The 21487-nt window shown below is 45.5% G+C and overlaps 1 protein-coding gene across 1 annotated transcript in view; it reads right to left on the reverse strand.

The window, feature by feature from the left end:
- ANTXR2 (ANTXR cell adhesion molecule 2) overlaps positions 1-21487 on the reverse strand; it is a 193047-nt gene that overhangs the window by 153101 nt on the left and 18459 nt on the right. The window lies entirely within an intron of this gene.

Below are 21487 nucleotides of genomic sequence, written 5' to 3' on the forward strand. Positions count from 1 at the left end.
GAACTGGCTGCTGGTGTTGCTCTGCGCCAGGCCCCATCCCCCACCACCGACCTCCAAAACCGAGTCCTATGGGGATGGAATGCCATAGTGGGGCAATGGTGGGAAGGAGCGGGGCTTGAAGAACTGTAACTAACAGGGCTCTTCCCCGGGATTCCCAATCCAGATTGTTTAATTACTCCAGCCGGAGATAGTCCGCAGGCCGAGAGTTTGAGACCCCAGACCTATGCCAACAGGCAAGGTTCTCCCATGGGCGTCGATAATCCACCGCCCTGAGAGGCAGAAACTAGGTGGATGAGAGAACTCTCCCATGGACCTAGCACTGTGGGTTAGGTCGGTTTAACTACATCACTCAGGGGTATGGATATTTCACATCCCTTAGTAACACAGTTATATTGACTTAAGTTGCAGTGTAGACCAGGCCTCATTGTGCTAATATGGTCCAGTCTAATTTTGCCTCTGAGCCAGGAGGCTGGGAATTAGGCTCCGATCTAACAGAACACTTTATCATGTACTTATCTTTAAGCATGTGAACAGTACCCACTGACATCAATGGGAATACACATTAAAGTCAAGCACATGCTCAAGTGCCTGGCTAGCATAGTTCCCACTAAGCTGCGCACCTGTGTGGGCATGCAGCAAGAATTTGCTTTCCACCCACCTCCTCAGCAGAGCTGCGCAGTGGCTGCTCAGCTGATCCACAGCAGGGCTGCGTGGGAGGTGGCTGCCTCACCCCAGGAGCAGCGGGGCAGCCACCTCGCAACCCTGGCCCTAGCTTCAGCCCTTTTCCAGGGCTGGAGCTGTGGCCAGGGTGAGCCACCTGGCAGCTGCCACAGCTGGAGCCTGAGCCATGGTACTAAAAGTAGCACTGCGGCCCCACCTCCAATCCCAGCACACGGGGCAGCCACCTGGACTGGAGCTGGGGCCACGGTGCTATTTTTAGTACTGTGCTCCCAGTCCCAACCACTTTCAGGACTGGGTCATGTGACAAGCAGCTGCCCTGTGCCGGGATTGGAGCCAGACCACGGTGCAGCTGCTCCTGGGCAAGCGTGTTAAAAATAGCACTGCAGCCCTGGCTCCAGCCCTGGCACATGGGGCAGCCATCTGCCATGCAGCCTCACACCTGCACCAGGGGGTGGGGAGGTACAGGTGTCAGGAAGGTGAGGGAAGGGGCAAGGGGAGAACTAAGATGGAGATGGGGGTGAGGAGAGGAAGGGGCTTGTACTGAGAGGACAGGAGGGAGCCAGGAAAGAAGAATAAAGGGGAAGGTATCAAGGAGCTGGGTGGAGGAGAGACAAATGTCAGGGGACAAAGAGGAGACAATGAGAGGAAAGGGCAGGAGCGGGGGGAGAGGAAGGTGTCAGTGGAGAAGGGAGAGGACAGGATGATGCTGGGAGAGAAGGGAAGGGCAGAGGGGAGGGACAATGAGGGCAAGAGGAAGGAAGAGGAGAGGAGTGGGTGCCAGGAGAAGCATAGTTGGAAGGAGGGATGAGCATGAGGAAGGTGGTGGATGGAGCAAGTCATGTGTCAGGGTGCAGAGGGGTGTGAGGAGAACCAGGGCAGATGTTGGTGAGGGGGTGGGCACCAGGGAGGAAAAGGGCAAGGGGGGCAGGTGTTGGGAGGGCAAGGGGAGAGCAGGAGACATGGCAGCAGAGGGGGAAAGGGAGCAGTTTATAAGATAATTTGTTAATAACTTGGGTGCCACAGTGGCACGTGTCCGAACAACTGCACATGACCTCAATCTTGGTGCACAAGACAAAAAACTCACTCCCCTCATGGATGGAAAATCTTAGAGGGAACACTGCTTGCTGGATCATGGCTTTGCAGTCATGGGCCAAGACTAAGATGCACTGCACACCTCGTTCGGTCACAAACGCGCAGTACTCGGCATGCGCTCCCCATACACTGTCTTTTGTATAAGGGTACGTCTAGACTACCGCGTTTTGTCGACGGAAGTTTTGTCGACAGATACTGTCGACAAAACTTCCGTCGACAATTTGCGTCCAGACACATGGAGTTCTGTCGACAAAGCAAGCCGCTTTGTCGACAGAACTCCGTAGTCTGGACGCAACGTTACAGGCAATAACACCTTCTGTCGACAGAACTCTGTCGACAGAAGGTGTTTTGCCTCGTAAAATGAGGTATACCAGCGTCGACAAAACCGCGGAGTTCTGTTGACGTTATGTCGACAGAACTCCGCGGTAGTGTAGACGCTGGTATTGTTTTGTCGACAAAAGTGGACTTTTGTCGACAAAACTAGGTAGTTTAGACACACCCTAAGTGCTGCTACATAACCCCTCTAATACTGATATGAGCTTGGCTGATCTGGGTTTGCTAACTCCCTGACACACAGCTTTCTGTAACCAGCATCCTTTCAGGGCTGTGATAGGCGGCTTCCCTTTCGATCACTCTTTTGCGGCACCTTTTTTCAGTTCTGGACAGTTGATCTTCTACTTCCTGTGAAACCAGTTTGTCAGGTCTCACTCTCAAGACATTCCAGCAGCAGCCAAGCCATAGGAGGGCTTATGTATAGGAGGCCATCGGCGGTTTCAGGGACACCGGACACAGCACAGGTTCACAACTAGACATTATTTAAAGCAGCTGAAAAAAACTCCAACAACTCTGTCAGCCCTAGAGTTTGGAGGCAGAGCCTTTCTACTGAATTAGTTTCCTAATAAGCCATTTATAAGTACAATAGTGAGATGGCACTTTCTGCTCCAACCCTTCCCGTTCTGCAGTCTTCCGTTTACTTCATAAAGCAGCATAGTGGTTAGCTGTGCTGCTCCATTCATATAGGATTTCATTCAATTAGAGGCATTCTCCAGAAACACAGGAGAATTCTTGACCCAGAACGCTGAACCCACAGAAGCTGAAAGCTGAGTCAATTAAAAATAATATTGTGTTTGGTTAAAAATACTTCAGCTGTGGGGGTGGGGGGGGGGAGGGGGTTGAGGAGAAAAGCCACCTACACCAATAATCACGGTAGCATTTGCATCAAAACAGAAGCGGAGTTGACCAATTTATGAAAAGGAAGCCCAAATCACAAAGTACAACAGAGATAGTCATTGCCTCTAATTTTTGGCACCTCTCCTTTGCTCCCGAGAGACCTGTTTGTGCTACACTTGTACAAGCATTGACAAGAAATGAGGCAAGAAACTTTTCTGGATCCTCTGTTGCCCTGCAACAAGCTTCTACTATCTCTTTGTAACCCACACACCTAGCGTGGTAAACCGTCCCATGCAGTAGCACCTAGACCACAGCAACAGATACATACAAGAAACCTCTACAGCACAGGCTGAGAGCCAGCTGATTTTTAGCTCAAAGGCTAGAGGCTCCTATATTAAGCTCTAGAGGTCCCAGCTTCAAATCTGCCTGGTGGTGGTTACATCATCTTCACCCCCTCAAGTCTCCATTCTTAACTCTACTCTGACACCAGTGTAAATCAGAACTAACTGCACTGACACCAACGGATTTATATTGGCAAGAGAAGAGAATAGAGGCCTCTCTCTTTTCAAATCCCAGCTACACACACACACACACACACACACACACACACACACAAATATAAAAATTAAAACACAACAGAGCAATTATGTAGTTTTCAGTAAAGTTGTGACGCATTTTGGGTACAATTCTTATGAAACATGCAGTACAATCACATTGCGTAGCGCGGTATTACACACACTACTAAAAAGATCTTTTCCTTTCATTGCTTCAATACATTTCATACTCAGGCTTGCTTAAGAAAACAGTACACTAGCAACAACTTGTGATCAACGTCACCGTACATTGACAATTAACAGAATATGTTAAGTGTCAATTCATTTTGTGGGATCATTTGATTTTGCTTAGCCCCAGTCTGCAGTTCAAAAGTTTTGGCAGCAGTTAGCACCATAAATCATAACTCTCCTGGCATCTGTTCCTCCCATAAAACTGCATGCAGAGTTCAGGATTCTGGGCCGGTCATCAAGCATAGCTGGATTCTTTTCAGAGCAACCCTATCAATTTTCAAGTCTATGTAATGTTACGAAAACAATAAATGGGATGAGCATATAAGAGATTTGTTTCCCTAAATTAAGAAATTAGCATACCACAGATTGTTAGAAGAAGAGCTCTTGGAAAGAGTTCGGTCATACTTAGCACATCAATATTTTGAACAATACAAGCTTTTCAAGTGGGTGGGTGTTATTTACTGCAGATTTATTTCTAATATATACCTCCATTTGTCTTCATTATTGCTCACAGGAAAACAGAACTTGCTCCCAAGGGAGAATGACCATTACTGTTTTCAGAGGAAGACAACAGCTTGATAAGCAAAACTGTGTGTACAACTTAACTAATGCCGCTTAAGTACAATTATGTCCATGCTGTACGTGATCAAATTTCTAAAGAAAAAATAATAATACTTGTTACGAATAACCTAACTATGCCTGAGTCAGTTATGTTGCCAATGCAGTGTAGTAACTTCCAGGGATGTCATGCCCAGCAGTCCATGTGCAAACCTACATTTACAGCATTGTTAACTCCTGTTCACTGCACTTGCTGCTTAGAGAGCGTGGAGTGCTCCCTACCGGGCCCTGATAGCCAGTGTCGCGTATGCTCATTGCAAAACGTACCCTGCACAATTCTGGGCCCAAACGCAAAAAGCACAAGGACTATGGCAAGTGTCGGTTTACACTATCCCCAAGAGCGACCAATACAATTTCCCCCCATGAAAGCAGAGTTTATTATTTTCTGCAGGGAATGCTGTGAAACATGAATAGTGAGCAAACTATAGCTGACCGTTAGCAGGGCCATCCTGAAAGCAGAGCCATGCGAACCCTGACAAAACGTGAGCCAAATTAAACGGTAGAAAGTGTTTTTGTTGCAGCCATCATATGGCAGATGAACAAAAGCAAAGACATTTAGAATTTAAACTGGAACCCTCTTCCTAGCTTCCCCTCCTGAGCTCATATTGTACAAAGCATCCAACTGTACAATACGTCTGATGGGTTGAGTCCATGATAACATGTTTCAGGGTACAGCCGATTCTGATTGCAGAGAAAAACAAAATATATAAAGGAGAATAAAACACAGGGGGAAAGTGAGCCAGGATCTATAGTTACAGCCAAGCTGCAAAAAAAGCAAAAGGCAGAAGAGCGGTGCAAAAGACAGCATAAAAGCAAACCTTCCTTCGCTGATATTACAAACAATGGGCGTATGTCTAGACTACATCCCTCTGTTGCCAGAGGGATGTAAATTAGACATATCGAAATTGCTAATGAAGCGGGGTTTTAAATATCCCGTGCTTCATTAGAATAAAAATGGCAGCCACTTTTTGCAGACGCGGCACTTTGCCGGCAAAAAACGGCAGTCTAGAAGGGGATCGGTCGACAAGGAAAGCCTTTTCGGACGGATCCTGTAAATCTCGTTGCACAAGGCATAAGGACCGAAAAGGCTTTCCTTGTCAACCGATCCCCATCTAGACTGCCAGTTTTTGCCGGCAAAGTGCCGCATCGGCAAAAAGCGGCAGCCGTTTTTATTCTAATGAAGCACAGGATATTTAAATCCCCACTTCATTAGCAATTTCGGTATGTCTAATTTACATCCCTCTGGAGACAGAAAGATGTAGTCTAGACATACCCTGGGTGCCGGACAAAAGTCAGAGTGGACTGAAGGCTGCCTTAGATTACATTGGCTCCCAACAGAACTGAAATGGTGGCTGAAATGTGGCAGGACACAGAGAAGCCTTAGCATATCTCCTTTCCTCCAACCATGCCCCCACACTGGCCGCACAGGGGAGTTTGGCACAGGAGTCATTCTATCATTCTGGAGCATCCCTACCACATGGGGGTGACCCACCTAAGGCAGGTTACAGTGGTTCAACGACCTGCCTGATTTTCCCAGACATGCAGCACAAAGCCACGCTGCTGTTGCAAGAACCTGCCCCGCATACCAAAGCTATAATTTTTTTTAACAGCTGCAAAACCCTCTCAGTATCTTATCCCGCACTGAAACATCAGACAATAGTAAGGCTGTCCACAGAATCATAAAACCACAGAATCCTAGATCTGGAAGGCACCTTGAGTGGTCATCAAGTCCAGGCTCCTGCCCTCACAGCAGGACCAACCACCGTCTAGAATTCAATTTAAACCCTCTGAGCGTCTATACAAAATGAGTGTGGGTTAAATTCATTTCCAACTACACTGTTTCCTCTCACAGCATCCAACCAGCCAGACTGGCCTGAGCCCAACCATGTCAGAAGCAAGTTTTCACCTCAGGATTAAGCACATTTGTAAATGGTTCAGCTTCATTCTCATTGACTAGGTAAACTGGGAGTACGTTAAACCCATATAACCATGTGGTTTTCACATGAGTCACCAAAGGCCCCATTAGCAGACTTATTTCAGCGTAATTTAAAGCAGTGGGTCTCAAACTTTTTGGCTTACGGCCTACCCCGCTCAATGCAGACCTTTCCACGGACCACCAGCCAACCAGCTAGGATTACAAAATAGGTAGAGGAAGGGGCGGTGGGGGCGCGAGGTCTGGGTGGGAGGGGAATGGAAGGGCGAGGTCTGGGCATGAAGGGAAAGGGGGGCACTTATCCGGCTCCACACCTCTCGCTGCTCCCAGGCCGGGATTCTGGACAATGGGAGTAGCGCGAAAAGCCTCTGGGCAAGCACTGCCCTGCACTCCATTCCCCCAGCCTCCATTCCCCCAGGAGAGGAGGAGCAGCAGTGCACAGAGCCACTTCCTCCCTCCACAAGCTGGATCTGCCCCCCCCCCACACACACACACGCACAGCCCCGAGCCTGCAGCCCACCTGCAACATGGTTCCAGACCACTAGCGGTCCACGGCCCACACTTTGAGAACCACTGATTTAAAGAATCTTTTCACCATTGTAAACGTGGTGAAATAATAGAGAATAGAAAATATAAGGGTGAGGCGGTACAGCACACAGTGATGGGTTAATATTCTAGCCTTTTGCCTATGGAGACTCTGACACTGAATCTACCAAGACTTACAGGCTTTTCCATATTGACTTTGGTGGGGTTACTCACAACGCGTAAAGTTAAGCAAGTGCATATGGATCAGAGACTCAATGTTGAATTTGGCTCTGGTATAAGTGGGTGCAGCTCTAAATTTATCCCTAGAGCACCAAAGGGAAAATAAACTTTTAATTCTAAATTTATTTGCTTTCTTGACAAATGGGAGTTGAACCCTTTCTTACCACGGCCAAAGTTGGCTTCAAAGATGAAAATTCAGTGTAGATCATCAGAGTAAACGAGTACAGTGGACTATATGACCTAATTTACCTTGATCCACCATACACATTCACACTTAGGACCTGTAAAGTGCAAATATATGCAGTAAATTTGATAGCAGATCTTGTTTCTAGACAGGCTGGGCTCTTCCCCATTCCAAAGATCCTATCACTCTGAATTTTGCTCTAGCAAAAAATCCTTTCCAAAAAATGTGCAAGCCAGACAAATCACTGCAGCCTATGCAAGATGAGTGGGAGAGCCAATGCTCAGATATCAGCATAGTGCTAAAACAAACCCCAGCATCTCCCTTTTTGCCCAAGGATGTGTCTTTGCCACTTATTACCTACTGTGCAAATATGGTGTGGAAAGCAATCAGGCAACATGGCCACACTACATTAAATGTTAGACACTCAATCCAAATTAATTTGAAACTTATCAAGTGTATTCATGGCGAAAGACCATTTTGACACAGCACTCGAGTGAAGCTATAGAAAAGCAACAGCAGAAGTCAAACACTGTGGGACCTACTTTTTATCTTTTGCCAAACATCTGTACTCTCAAAGGGCACCCAAGACTCAATACAATTACAGCTATTTCCTGCAGTTACGTTAGTGTAGCATGTAAACCAAGCGGAAGTCAAAAAGAAAAGTAGAGTGGAAAGGAGTGCATAAGGGAAGAAAAAAAAATCAAAATACATGGGACATATGGACTGCTTAAAGCAACCAGTGATGCAATATCATAATATTAGCGAGGTTATTCTAATTACACAGTGTCTATGCAATGCCTCATTTTGCAACTACTTAGCAGAGTAGACATAGATAATAAAACTGCAGGTCAGAAGGGATGCATCTTTTAACAGCATCTGTCTTTTCCTCCAAATTAAAAACAACCTTATTTATGAAATATTACTCATTACAAAGGCCATGACAAATTGGTAGCTTCGATAGCAGAAAGGAACTTAAAAACATTGTTAAGGAAAGTCTAATTTTAACAAATAACACATGATGACCTCTTGAGGTCCCTGAGTACAGTCCTCTGCCCTCATTGCAAGACCCAATACCATCTAGACCAGTGTTTCTCAACCAGTGGTACGAGAAGTCTGAGGGGTATGTCACCACAACTGAAATTTGGAGAAAACAGAATTTTTGTTTTAAGTTTTACAGCGCTTTATTATTTTTGTACTTTTTACACCCAAAAATTTCATCGCCTGCCCACTACAATTAAGTTCTTTAAACATATGTGTTACAATGGTAGAAAAAAATTGTGTGTGTCTGAAAACTGTAGGTACTAGGGGTTCTTATAATTTTTTTTAAAAAAAGGGGGTACCTATATTTTTTTTAAAAAAAGGGTATTTTATAAAAAAAAAAAAAGGCTGATCTAGACCATCACTAAGGAAACGCTAGCTGTACTTCAGATGGAGTTCTGAAAGCTTCGTTTTGTTAGAACAGTTTACATAGCCGTTATGTAATGTAACTGATAACAGGTTAGGGATATCTGACAAGTCACATTCAAATCATAAGGCACACACGGGCATCCACGCAAAAAACTGGAATCTTGTCAGTTATGTTGCAAGCTTATCAAGCTCGCTGTTCTACATGAGAACATTATACGATTTGTAATATGTCAGAGAATGTCAACTTAGGGGCTGTCCAATCCTGAAGGGTAGAGCAGAAAAGCATTCTATTCCAGGCCATTGAGTCTCTTTAACAACTACATATAATAATTCCCCAAACTATCTACTCACAGTCTCAATCACATGGAAAAACAGCACAATGTTAGTTCTAAACCTTGTACCAAATACAGCTACAGTATTAGACCATCCATGTGGATTAAGGAAGAGACTGATCAAATCGGAATAATTTTTTTAATGACAACTTGTTGCTTTTCTTTCTTCACCCTCCCCCATAAAGTTTAAACATTTAATTGCTCGCTTCCTGGCTTCCCAGTACAGAAACAAAGCATATTTTCCTCCTACAGGAAATGTTCCAATTAGGAAGATTTGTAATTGGCAATCAGCTGTTTCTTTAAGTTGATTTTGCCCTTGAAAAACATTTCAGGGCTATGAAGCATCAAAGCCATCCTTACTAGCATGCACTTCACTGACCTCTTTCAAAACCTGCACCTTCTACTTCTCTGCAACTAAGGCAGGTAGGAAAATCAGGGCAATTGTTTAAATGAATTCTGGAGTTGGGAGCTAGGTGGAAAAGTGAGTAAGGTCACTAGCTTTCCACCTATATTGTAGTGAAATGGCTTAGGTCAGTGACAAATACTTTGAAACAACCTTGTCTAACCACAGTGTCTCTACTACAGACTGAACTGTGTGTTTATAAGAAAGAGTATATATACAAATGGCTCAATGCATTCACACTAGCCATACTGATTCAATTTTAAAAAACTACTGCTGGTGAAAACACAAGGTAAACCTACTCTATGCTAAACCATTTCAGTTGAAATGTTTGCAGGCTACCCAGCCTATAGATCATAGCACATCCTCCTACCCATCCAAAAATCAGCTGATTCTGGGCAGATTTGGCAAGGGGATGGTGGGACAACAGTGGAAATTCACTAAACCACCTTGGCTCAAAAACTATTCAGATTGAAATGGCTTAGATGGAAACAATTCTCACATCTGCTGAAAGCAAGTCTGGTCAAAATGGTTCTTGGAACTCATTGGATCAGGAACAGATTAAGACATTCTGAGGCCCTAAACTATGTCAAGTTTAAGAGGCCCCATGGCAGTACCAAAAAAATGTGTATTATTCTAACAGAAAGGACAATGAAAACAGAAATAATAAAGTTATTTGTGCATTGCTAAAAATTAGTAATTTTTTTGTTTTTAGGATCCCTTCATAATCTGAGGCCCTAAACTGTCTTCGTTTATGCATAAATCTGGCACTAAGAACACTTCTGTTACATGAACGTGAGGTGTTTTGCAAGTGCTCTAGCAGTTAGAATTGTTCTTAGAATGAGCAATGCCTCCAGGGTACACAAGCCTCAAGAGCTGGAAGTCAGCCACTGATGAGGTTTGTCTTTCAGCAACTAACCCCACCTCTCTGTGCCTCTATTTCTCCTTTGTCTGCCTTGCCTAGATTATAATCTCTTAGGGATAGGGGCTCTTGTTGCGAGTTCAATTCAGCACCAGTGCAAGGTGGGTCCCACTCTTGACTGGGACTTCTAGGTTCTACTGTAATAATAAAAATAATGACTGTGGGTACATGCCAAGTAAGAAGTGTTCAAGGCACACACTTAGAGGCGTTATAGAATTTGGCTGCACAAGCAGTATTTTACACAGCTGTTTTCCTTCAAAAAAAACTGGCAGGGATCACACTCTTCTATGTCATAACTTAATAGTGGAAATGTATTGTTACACAACCATTTATTGATTGAAGATGAGGAACCATTTAACTGAAAGAAAAAGCTTTAATTAGATATCCTTTTCTGTTATTCATGTGAATTATGGGGGGGGGGGGGGCTACTGACTGATCTTTGCAGTCAGATCAGGCTTTATCCCCATAATAAATGAGTTTTGCCGGAAAGAGCTTCTACAATTAAGCCATAAGCTTTTATTGTAGTGCCTGCTAGCACCACTTTAGCTAAGGGCTGTCAGCATGTACATTATGAACCCAGTTTTTCAATGGATTAGAATTTGCCTATAAAATTTTGCTTCAAAAAGAAAGTTGACAAACAAGCTATCTGCCTCGGAGTGCGTTAATAATTTTGTATTTATAATAAAGATGCTTTGAGTACAGTACTGTGTGCATCTGTATAGATGAGCCTTGAAAATTACCACCAGTCCAGGCATAAGGTTTATTCTCAGGCCTTTTACCTTTGTTACCAATGAAAAACAAAAAACCAACATGAATGGCATTTTAATCATCCATCAAAAAAAACATACAAACAACTCTACTCCCCTGGGTAGTGAATCCCCTTAATTTAACTCTATGACTCCTCATTATTCCTCCTTTATCATCCTCAATAATTCCTTGCCAACCTTGGACTTGATGCCCTTCAGACATCTGTAAACTGCTGTTATGCCAGATCTTCCCCAAGTCACTACTTAGTCAAAATGTATGTACAGGACCAGATGCTTAGAGCCCTGCAAATCCACAGACATCCACTTTATTATCCGCGGGTATCCGTGGCTCATTTTTGCAGATATAGATGTGGATGCAAATTCTGTATCCACGCAGGGCTCTATAGATGCTGATACTGTGCTGCATATAGAAGCAGGTACTACTCATCAAGCAGGCCCTGTAATTTCCGGGGGACTACTCACAGAGTAAAATACTACCCGATGAGAGTAAGGGTACGAGAATCTGGCCCACATTATTTCATTCTATTAAAAACCATCTCATAAATCAATTCCTCCAGGCTTCCCGTTCCCCCCACCCCACTCCTGGGCTCCTCTTTGTTGAACTTCTTCCAGTTTGTGAGTACCATTTCAGTAATGAGGTGCGCAGGTCAGATAGTGAAATTCAAGGCACAGCTTCACCAGAACAGAGTATAGGCCAGTGTTTCTTAAACTGTGTTCCGCGGCACACTGGTGTTCCGCAAGGCAGTCGGAGGTGTGCCGCGGAGAACAACAGAATGCAAAATGGCTGCCTTTAAAGGGGCAGGCAACCTTTTTTCCTCAATAACTTTCCCATGACCCTTTCCCCGACTTTTTTTTTTTTTTTTTTTTTTGCGCGCAACAAAAAATTCTTGGTGTTCCTCAAAAAAAAAAAAAAAATATTGTTTGGTGTTCCTCGGTCTTAAAAAGTTTAAGAAACACTGATATAGGCAGACTATTTCCATTTTGCCTCATGGCATAATGCCTCTGCAGGTGCTAGTTTTGAATTTCTTTATATATCTTGTAATCTTAACTTTGAATTTCTAGCCAAACTTTTGTGTTTTCTGAGAAAGCTACAGTTTTCTCTTGGGTGGGAGGTTTCCCCTACTACATGGCCGGTGTCCATTTGGAATCTATTCAGCTTTAAAATACTCCATTCAAATTGTTTATAATTGCAAACTATTTATATGGTTTGACAATCATGTCTGACTGTTTTTAAAACTGTGTTTTTCTCTCCTTCTTCCTGTGGGAAACCTCTGAACTTACAAACAGTAAAACTGAATATACACAAAATTATTAATTCAAACAACGGAGACAAATGTTTCTCTCTCTAATCTCCTTCAGTTATAATAATCTTAGGTAAAACCTGTTATCACAGAAGATACTTGTTTTTCAGGGAGAGGGTTTAATTAAGCGGTTTCCCTTTTATTGTCTTAAGTGGTGGGTACCTGTAGCCCTTATCAGATGAGTGTGTGGAGTTGTTTTAAACATAAAATATTAGAATCATAGACTCAGAGCTGGAAGAGATCTTAGAAGGCCATCAAGTCCGGCACCCTGCCCAAGGAAGGACCCATCCCAATTAAATCAACCCAGCCAGGGCTTTGTCAAGCCAGAACTTAAACACCTCTAGGGATGTAGACTCCACTACTTCCCTAGGTAACCCATTCCAGTGCTTCACCACTCTCCTAGTGAAATAGTTTTTCCTAATATTCAACCTGGACCTCTCCCACCGCAACTTGAGACCATTGCTCCTTGTTTTACCATCCATCACTACTGAGAACAGCCTTTCTCCAGCCTCTTCGGAACCTCCCTTCAGGAAGTTGAAGGCTGCTGTCAAATCCCCCCTCACTCTTCTCTTCGCTTCTGCAGACTAAATAGACCCAACTCCCTCAGCCTCACCTCATAGGTCATATGCTCCAGCCCCCTAATCATTTTGGTTGCCTCCGCTGGACCCTCTCCAACACATCCACATCCTTCCTGTAATTGGGGGCCCAGAACTGGACACAATACTCCAGATGTGGCCTCACCAGAGCTGAGTAAAGAGGAATAATCACATCTTTGGATCGACTGGCAATGCTCCTCTCAATGCAACCTAGTATGCCATTAGCCTTCTTGGCTACAAGGGCACACTGTTGACTCATATCCAGCTTCTCAACCACTGTAACCCCCAGGTTGTTTTCTACAGAACTGCTACTTAGCCAGTTGGTCCCCAGCCAGTAACAATGCTTGGGATTCTTCTGTCCCAAGTGAAGGACTCTACACTTGCCCTTGTTGAACCTCATCAGATTTCTTGTGGTCCAATCCTCTAATTTGTCTAAGTCACTCTGGACTCTATCTCTTCCATCCAGCGTCTTTACCTCTCCCCCTAGTTTAGTGTCATCTGCAAACTTGCTGAGAGTGCAATTAGATTGGTCAAGTATGACTCCCTTCATAAATCCATGCTGACTATTCCTGATCACCTTCCCCTCTTCCAAGTGCTTCAAAATGTATTTCTTGAGGATCCTCTCCATGATTTTTCCAGGGACTGAGGTAAGACTGACAGACCTATAGTTCCCTGGATCGTCCTTCTTCCCTTTCTTAAAGATAGGCACTAACCCATCTTGCACTTCCCACTGTCAACTGATAATATGTAAGATAAGTGGCTTCTAATTATAACTGGTCACATACTTTAATGAAGTTAAAAAGAAATGTAAAGGCATATTCTGTTCCAATTCTGCCCTCTGAAACAGCCAGACATCTTCCCCTCGCAGCACCCAAATCAGCAGGAATTCTGCATTGCACATGTGAAGATAGAATAAGGATCCTTTCATTTATTTTGTTTTCAGAACTAGGTTTACTCAAGCATCTCAGGTCCACATACTGAACTGTGCACAGATACATAACGGAACAGTCCACAAGCAAGGGAACAGTCTAGCTATGGTCTGGAGAGCAGCCTCCTAATCTCACGGAACCTGAAGAACCACAAGAAAGGAAAGACTCACCTTCATGCAGGCCAAGATGTCCAAGGACTGCTGCCTCCTTCCTCTGAGATCCTTGTCCGCTATCCCCGCACTCAAAGGCTACATCTAGACTGCAAGCCTCTTTCAAAAAAAGAGCATCTAGAGTACAACCAGTACTTTCGAAAAAGTGGCTTGCTTTTTCGAAAGAGAGCACTCGGGCAGTCTGGATGCTCTCTTTAGAAAAAGCACGGTTTGCATCACACAGCGCCTATTTTCCAAAGAGCACTTTCAAAAAATGGCATTCTTCCTCGTAAAATGAGCTTTTCCATGATCGAAAAAACTGCTGCATTCTTTCGATTTACTTTCAAAAGAACGCGGCAGCAGTCTAGATGCAGGGGAAGTTTTTTTTGAAAAAAGGCTATTTTTTTTTCAAAAAAACCCTGTAGTCTAGACACACCCAAAGAGCAGTACAGCACTGGGAGTGGAGTCCCCAGGAAGTACAACAGCAGCAGGGAAGATGGTCCTAGCAAAGAGAATTCCATTTTCAAACAGATTTGACGTACAGCTGGCTATCTACTGGAACAACAGGGACTCAGCCATGGAGGACATATCAGTGAATCCCTGTTCCCCAGCTCACCTCAAACCTGTGGAACCCCAACCATGTGGAGCTCCAGAACAAGATCTTCTTTAGGAATGCTAGAGTTATTTGGTAAAGAGGAAGAAGGAAGGGAAAGAGAATAAAATGTAGGCCACATCTGGCTCCCAGCTCTGTGCTTTAATCACTAGAGCCTGCTGCTTCTTCTCAGTAAACTGCTCCCACAACAATGTTTATTTCAGAATCAATAGAAAACATTAAGAAAATAAAGCTAAAGCTGTAAAAATTCCAGATGTGTATAAACAGGAAAGTTTCCAATGCTGCTCTTTGTTAGAACAAGCTTGGTTCTTATGTGTCTTCACAAAGAACAGTTATACTAATGGTTGAGGTTTTTTTCCCCCAAAGTTGCCTCTGAGGGATTTAGAGGCTCCGTTCCTACTTCTTTCAATGGAAACTAGGGTCAGAAGCTCCTAGGAAATGCTGAAAATAATAAAGCCAAGCTGAAATTTTGAAAGACCCAGACTACTTCCCAAGCACATGCTAAAAAGTCCCTATGAAGTGTTTTAAGTTAAATGCTTCCTGAATTAGGACATGGATCCTCCAATCTCCTTGCAAAGTGCTCACTATCCTTTAACTCCCAATGAAGACAACAGGGATTCTGGAGGCTCACAAGAGGCATTCAGCAGCTTGCAACACTGGTCCCTAGAACACGGATATGTGGTTATTACGCTCTACATGGCTGTTAAGGATTGGTGCTTGAATAGAGAAGAAATCCCTCAATTAAATCCAGTCCATATTAGAAGAGATCTAAGCTCCTCAAATGGTACCAAAGTATCATGTTGTGAAAACAACTTTACACTTCTAACCAGGGCCCTCCTTACCCATATGCAGGCTATGCAGCTGCGTAGGGAACCCAAAAATGTGGGGCACCACTGGTCTTAATGTCCACCCACCTGCCTCTTCTTATCCCTGTTCTGTAACTCTACTTCCTCCAGAGAGGCTCTAGTTAGCTCAAAAGTGGAAAAGCCTGCCAGAGCTATTAGCAGAACATTGAAACTGTGAAAGAGCCATTCAAGTGGTAATGACGCCATTTAACAGGCATGTTCCAACCCAAGGTATTTACTGTCAGTTTCTGAATTTATAGAACCCTAGTTTAAAATTTGCTTTAAAAATTTCATTAGAGTGTTTCTGAAGATTATTAAAAAAAAAAAAATCACATCTCTCAAAAAATCATTTCCCCCTCTCCTCTGCCCTCCAGTGCTGCGTCAGTCACAGGGACACCTGTTTAATAGTACTGCATAGAGCCCCATAAATAGTAAGCACAGCCCTGCTCCTAACCCCTTAAATCTCACACTGCCACTGTATTTACTCCATTTGCTCATGAAACCATACTCCCCCATAATTATCAGCCAAACTAAATCAGTAAACCATTCCTGATAGGGTATCCTACTTGCCTTCAGCATTTTTCTTTTAAGACGCTCAACTTTCTGCTCAGATTTATTTACTCTGACAACTCTGTTCATTTAGTACTTTGTAAAGCTGGATATTAACAATGCCAGAAAAGCTTACAGAACTTCATGTGAGTTATCACCGCACCGAAGTATGCATAAATAAAATAAACTGTTCAGATACAGTCTATGGTGATGTTATCTGAAAGAATGTGGCACAATACAGAGAGGGGTAAACCCTTACAGACTTTGTTAGGAATTGGAGCAAGTAAAAACAAAAAAAAAAACCCAAAACCTTCAGGATTTGGGCTAGAAGTGTGCTAGGTCATGTCTACACTGCGCAATACCGGCAAAGCATGGTGAGAATGTGTAGCTACATACAGGCTGCTGACGGGGGAGGGGAGGACATAGGGGATAATTGCCCTAGGGCCCGGTTCCACAGCAGTGGTGGGACACGGAGCCCTGAGCCCTTTAAAATTGCCGCCGCACTCCGGGTGGTTCTTAGGGCTGTCTGGGGAGGCAGGCACACTCTGATCCAGTCAGTGCGGGAGAGGTGAGGCCGCAGTCTGAGGGCTGGCTGCCCTCAGCTCTGCCCCTTCCACCTGAGGCTCTGCCCCTTCCAGGAGCATGGAACCCCCCCCCCCCCCCCCCCCCCCCCCCCCACACACACACACACACACACACACACGGGCTACTGGGGGGCTCTCTCTTCCCCACGCTGCTCCTTCTGTCAGAGCATTTCTTCCCTGCCACAGAGATCGCTGTGGTGGAAAAGTTAGCCAAATGTGTGGACTTTCCAACCACTGCCTTGGAAATGGTTCCAGTGATTCTGACAGTGGCCCAATGTTCAGCTTCCATATGGATAACATTTTCCAGGGGAAATTGCTAATCAGGGTTGCCAGGTGGTTTCGACAAAAATACCGGACACACTTGATCCCAGATGGGGTGGGGAGAACCGGCCACAGGGGGAGCGGGGCTGGTGGGGGATATTGGTGGGGGGGGGACTATCCAGGAGGAGGTCATGGGGAGTGGGGCTGGCGGAAGGGATCGGGGGGGGGAAACCAGCCGGTGGGGAGCAGGGCTGGTCAGGAGGGAGTCGGGGGGGAGCGGGGCTAGTCAGGAGGGGGGAGCGGGGCTGGCCAGGAGAAGGTCAGGGGAAGCGCAGAAGAACCAGCCAGCGGGAAGTGGGGCTGGCCCAGGCGCACACAGATCCCGGGGCGCTGCCCATCCTGCGCACGGTCCCAGCGGAGTGAACAGGTGAGTCTGGCCCCGGGATTCCATCCTGCCCACGCCCCGCCCCCTTCCCACTGCGTAGTTGCATACTGCCTGGCTGGTAGACATGCTCATGCAGTTACATACTGATACTCTTGATAATAATAAAACTTATAAATGTCCGGTATTTTCTAATTAAATATGTCCAGTATTTTCTCAATTTGTTTCCAAGACAGAAAGCGCAAATACCGGACTGTCTAGTTCAAAACCAGACACCTGGCGACCCTAATGCTAATGGATTGCTCTGATTGCTTCTCAAAACATCTCAACATCTGAAGTTAGAGTCAATGGCTGTCAAGCCAGAACTTGCCATGATCTTTAAGAACAAAACTTAAAAATCTAAAAGCTTCTGGAACCCAACAAATCAACAACCAGATAATTTTTTGTTTATCTCAACAAACATAACCGAAAGGAGCCCTTTCTTGTGTTTCCAGACAACCTAGAGAGCCACAACACAAGCTTTTCATGGAAAGATCCAAGCAATTAGCTAAGCCCTACAACATTTGTTCAAACTGCAATCTGTGAAATAAAAACCTACACTGTTTAAGCACTCAGTTACATACAGCTAATAAGGAATAGCCAATGTGTTTCAGACCTAGATTAGAGCCTCCCTAAAAAAATCAGTCAGTCCCACACAGTACTGTAATGAGGGATGATGCATTCTTTACAGAATATTTTAAGGGCTGGATTTTTACAAGCATCGAAAGGAACTTGAATTTCAATGGGAGTTTGGCACTGAACTCTTTAGGTGAAATCCCACCCTCAACTCCTTAGGTGAAATCTAGCCGAGGGGTTGTGGTGGCTGAAAGTTCTTGGGGTGAAATAATGCAAGTATACAGACCCTCTTCTTAGCCACAGATAGGTGTCACTGACCACAGCAGCCAAAACAGCGAGGGGACAGATGTACGATGCATTTGTACCATCCGCAGGCTAGGCTCCTATGGAAACCCTAAGAGAAACTATACTGTATTTCCTGTCCCCTCCAAACCTGAGAGAGGAGAGTGGCAGAACCACCATCTAGCTTCTAACAATGGTGAAGTATGAAAACAGCAGTCCTTGTTAGCATGAGGAGGAGCAAACTGCTGCTCCTTGAACTTATGAGGTTGAATCTTGCCATAGATAATTGAAAAACTTTACAAATGTTTAGGTCATGGCGTTGCCAAGCACATTAAACAATTACGGCCAAACACTCAGCTGGTGTAAATCAGTTTAGCTCCATTGACTTAACTGGTTTAAAAAGCAGAGATGGGCCATAATTTTTGATGGGAGGGCACTCAAGTGGACAAGAGCTGCATTTGTCTGAAGGGGCTGAGGTCTGGGATGGAGGCTGGGTGGAGAAGGGAGCTCTGAGTAGGGGACTGAAGTGAAGGAGAGGTTGTGGTGTCTGAGAGGGAGCTGGGGTGAAGGAGGGGGTTGTGACCTGGAGTGCAGGGTCCAGGAGAAGGTCTAAGTGCAGGAGAGGATTCTGGCCTGGAGGAGGAATGTAGGAGGGCGTGAAGAGGCTGGAAGGGAGTTGCGACCTGGAGTAGAGGAGGGTACAGAGGGTTTGGGTGGTGATATGGGGCAGGGTTTCGGGGTGCCAGAGGCAGGCTCTGGACAGGAGACACTTTCCTGGGCGGCTCGAGACCAGCAGCCCAGTGTGGAAAAAAGAGCTGAGAGATTGTGCTCGGGGTGAGGGCAGCCAATGGGAACCAGCCAATGGGAGCTGAAGATTGCACTGGAGGTGGGAGCAGCGCATAAAGCTTTCCCTTCCTCCCCAGTGCTGTGAGGCAGATGGAGCAGCCAGCCACTCTGAGCCCTGGGGCTGCTCTCTGCTGAGGATCCAAGTTGGGTGGGCCAGGGCCCAGATTTAAAGGCTTGGTGGGCCGAATCTGGCCCATGGGCCAAATCTTTCCTGTGCCTGCTTTAAAGCCTTCACAGTAATGCCAGACAGGCATTCCCTAGCACTTGCCACATGCATTTACTCTCTCTAACAGAAGGTGAATGAAGAGCCTGAACTGAATGAAGAGTCTTTTGAGACTGGAAAAGAATCTTGGGACTGGGACTTTTCAGTTTAGAAAAGAGGAGACTGAGGGGGGATGTCATAGAGGTCTATAAAATCATGAGTGGTGTGGAGAGGGCAGATAAAGAAAAGTTATTTATTAGTCCCCATAATAAATGGGTAGCAGGTTTAAAACTAATAAAAGAAAGTTCTTCACACAGCGCATAGTCAACCTGTGGAACTCCTTGCCAGAGGAGGCGGTGAAGGCTAGGACTATAACAGAGTTTAAAAAGAAGCTGGATAAATTCATGGAGGTTAGGTCCATAAAAGGCTATTAGCCAGGGGATAGAAATGGGCTGTGTCTACATTGGCATCCTTTTCCGGAAAGGGATGCTAATGTAGACTTCGGAATTGCAAATTCCGTGGGGGATTTAAATATCCCCCGCGGCAATGCATTTACATGGCTGCCGCTTTTTTCCGGCTTGGGGATAAGCCGGAGAAAAGCGCCAGTCTAGACGTGATTCTCTGGAAAATAAGCCCTTTTCCAGAGGATTTCTTATTCCTACTTGAATTTGCAATTCTGAAGTCTACATTAGCATCCCTTTTCCGGAAAGGGGTGCCAATGTAGACACAGCCATAGTGTCCCTAGCCTCTGTTTGTTAGAGGCTGGAAATGGATGGGAGGAGACAAATCACTTGATCATTGTCTTCGGTCCACCCCCTCTGGGGCACCTGGTGCTGGCCACTGTCAGCAGACAGGCTTCTGGGCTAGATGGACCATTCTTATGTTCTAATCTTCTGAAGCAATATATTGTAAGCAAAGAGAAGGAAAAAGCCGTTTCATCTACCGCAGTAACTTCTAGCGAAAAACACATGATTCAAAGGAAGAGTAGTGACAAGTTCTTGGTTTCATAACTTAGTTACAAATAGAGTCCTTTGTTAAAAAAGGGTGGGGAGGACATAAATATCAGTGGGGTCAGTCTTGGGAAGAGAGCTTCATTCACCAATATGTTTATAGCCATACATTTGACATTCAATTTGTACTATTTTCCTTTAGGAATAAAAGCAGCATTGACCAGCGCATGGAGCTTAAGCCAGCTTGAGATCACTGCCTATTATGCCTATCATCACCAACAGTCTCACTGTTTCCTTTCACTCCTCTGTCTGTCTCCCTCCTTCGGTTGTCTTTTGCCTTATATGACGATAGTAAACTCTTATGGGTAGGGACAGTCTTTTTGTCCTAGGTTTGTACAGCACCCTGCACAACAGGGTCCTTGTTCACAACCAGTAGTCCTATGCGCTACCGCAACACAAATAGTCAATAAAGGCCATTTTTTAAGGCAAGGGTAGGGAACCTGCCTGGATTCAGCCCCCAAAGCTCAGGGCTCCAACCCCGCCAGCATCAGGGAGCCGGCGCTGGCCTCACAACAACCCTCCACAGGGCTGGAATGCCAGCGCCAGCTCCGCGGTGCAGAGGGGGAAGGAGCCCTGAGCCTCGCGGGCCGGAGTCAGGCAAGCCAGAGCAGGATTCAACCCACCGCTCCTCTTCCCCTCAGCCGGGGAAACGGCAGTGCAGTGCAGCACTGCCTGGAGGCTCTACTCCCACCACTCTGATTGGCTGCAATTACGGCCAATAGAAGCAGCAGGGGGCGGTGCCTGGGAGTGGCAAGGGACATGGAGCCATGTGCGTCCCTGTGGAGCTGCACCAGGTAAGTGCCCCCCTCATCTCTCAGACCCCCCACCCCCACCCCATTCCTGCACCCTACCACCTGCCCAGCTCTCCCACCCCATCCCACTCCTGCACCTCCTCCCACCCAGATCCCCCACACCCACTTAGTTCCTGCACCCCCTCGCCCATCCAGACCCCCACCCCCACTTCACTTTGGCTGCTGTTCCCGCATGTCAGGTCTTTGCTCCTGGGCTCAGCTGGGGGGTGGGGAGGCAGGACATGGCAAGGAGAAAGAAGGTCAGCATCCATACTCCTAAAAAAATGTTCCTGCGCCACGGTACCTGACCAAATCAGCTAAAAATCTAGCCTAACCACCGACCTCATCAAAACCATGAACTGCTTCCTGTGGTTTCATCCCTTTGTATCCCTTTCAAATAAATCACTACAGTCAGTTCATTTGCCCACACTCATTAATGGGGCCTTTTGGTGAAATGCAGAAATAACAAACCAAAC

This window comes from Pelodiscus sinensis, chromosome 5, assembly GCF_049634645.1.
Source record: "Pelodiscus sinensis isolate JC-2024 chromosome 5, ASM4963464v1, whole genome shotgun sequence".
Taxonomy (NCBI): domain Eukaryota; kingdom Metazoa; phylum Chordata; order Testudines; family Trionychidae; genus Pelodiscus; species Pelodiscus sinensis.